A 2,400-nucleotide genomic window follows, 5' to 3' on the forward strand; every position below is an offset into this window, starting at 1 on the left:
TATATATATTATTATATATTTTCTAATTTGTTCTATGAATTAATTTAATCAAATCTATTAAGCATTCTTCTTTTTATAAGTCTATTTTTTTTAAAAAAAAGTTCATATAAACAGATAAACAGATTGGATTTAATTCATTTTGACGATCTAAGTAATGTTTTAAATAATAGATACATGAGTCAAATGTAATAATATAAAAATATATCTAGAGGAATAGATACAAGGAGCAGTGAGTGCTACTCAAGAACGAAGTGAATAAAGCATTCTTATTTTTATTTTATAAATGACATTGGATTATTGTGGTTGTAATAAAATAAAAGTCACACGAGACAATTTATTATAATTAGAGAAAATGACAAATAGGTCCATGACCTTTTGTTGCGCGAACATTTTTGTTTCTGACCATTAAAAAATACTTTTAAGTTTCTGACTTTTACAAAATTTGGACGGATCAGTCCCTCCGTCTAATTGCCTTCGTCAGGGACTATCCGTCTAAATACCTCTGTTAAGGACTGATTCGTCCAAATTTTGTGAAAGTCAAGAATTTAAAAGTATTTTTTAATAGTCAGGAACGAAAATGTTCGCAGGACAAAAAATCAGAGACCTATTTATCATTTTCTCTTATAATTAAGCACCTAAAATGAGTGTGTGCGCCAAGCACTATGACACAAAGATTATTATTAAAGGGTTAGTGATTAGTCAAAGATTATCTTCTTTATCATAATCTATATGTACGGATGTCCAGCCGTTTTGTTACCTTCCATGTATATATATTTTTTGGATTAACAAAATTAAAGCTAGAGCCCAGAAGTACTTTATGCAGTTAACTTTAACCATAGTTATGAGAATTGAATTGAATTAGTTGATTCGATTGGATTAATAAAAAATTAGTTATTAAATAAAAAATTAGTGATTAAATTAGTCTAATTTAAAATAAATATCGGTTATTATCACTTATCAGTAAATCAATTAAAATTAAAAAAATTAATAAAATATCAATACATTGGTTAAACCGATTTTATTTTATTTTAATAAAATTATTCCATAGGTTTAATTTTAAATTTATATGAAACATTTTTAAATTTCAATAATAATAATATCACATGAATTAACAAGATTAATAAATAATCTTCCCTCATGAAGACTATATCATATATATTGTTCTCATATTACTAATATTCTATTTAGGTAGCGTTTGTTTTGAAGTACTGAGACAGAGACGGAGAAACTGAAACTCAGTATCGTGTTTGTTAGTTCAGAGACTGATACTAAAATTTTTGTCTCTGTCTCTAAACTTTCAGTATTTCAGTACCTCCAAAAAATAGAGACACAGAAGACTGAAATTTTTAGAGACAGAGACTGAAACTTTAATAACATTTTATACCTAAAATACTTTCATTTCAATTAATTAATTTCAATTTTATCCTTTGTGCAAATTAAATTAGAGTTTCATTTTTGTTTTAATTCCTGTCTCTCATTTTGCACCAAACAGAATACTGAGATTTATTTCAATCCCTGTCTCTTAGTCTCAGTCTCTCAGTCTCTCCGTCTCAGTCTTTCCACCAAACACTACCTAACATAATTATTAAATTACATACTTAGTTCACCATATATATCATATCATCATATAGAAGAATATGTTTGAGAGAATGTTCTAGTGAGGTGGTATTAAAATCTTGAATGATGTTGAAAGAAGATATATAGAAGCGCACGCAATAAAAGAATGATGAGTGTGCAATGCAACCCTGCAAATGGTGTAATGAGGTCGGTGAAGATATGCTTTAATTGTACCCTTTGTACTCTTTCTTTCATACTTTATTATAATTCCGTCACCATCTTTTCTTTCATTTTCTCAATTAATGTCGTCCCAATTGGCGCACTTCCATATCATACTTCAAATTAATATGTCAAGATTTGAAGAATAATCTTTATTTTCAACCCTCAAGATTCATGAACACTATATATACATAAAATAATATATAAACGATGATTCATAAAATAATCAGCACGTATATGTGTTAAAATGATTTCGATCAAAGCAATAAGTTAGATTTTACCCAAAAAAAAAAAAAAAGAATAAGTTAGATTTTATAGTACCATACAATCTTATAAAGGAGAAATCGGAAAATCTCCCGTGATCACTTTTGAAAAGTAGCAGTTGTTTTAAGTAAGAGATTAGGATTATCTCTCGTAAACGGAAAGGTGGAAACTCAGGTGCAGTCGATTTCATGTGAAGTTGATACTTAAAAGCTGTTAAATGATTTGACTAAATTTTCATCTAACGGTTCTCAGTTATCAACTTCACGTAAAGTCGACTTCACCTGAATTTTTACCAATCGGAAAACATGAATGTATAAGATTGAGAAGTGAAGTTTTTTTTTTTTTTTTGGATTAGTATTT

Source organism: Arachis ipaensis, chromosome B08 (genome assembly GCF_000816755.2).
Source record: "Arachis ipaensis cultivar K30076 chromosome B08, Araip1.1, whole genome shotgun sequence".
Taxonomy (NCBI): domain Eukaryota; kingdom Viridiplantae; phylum Streptophyta; class Magnoliopsida; order Fabales; family Fabaceae; genus Arachis; species Arachis ipaensis.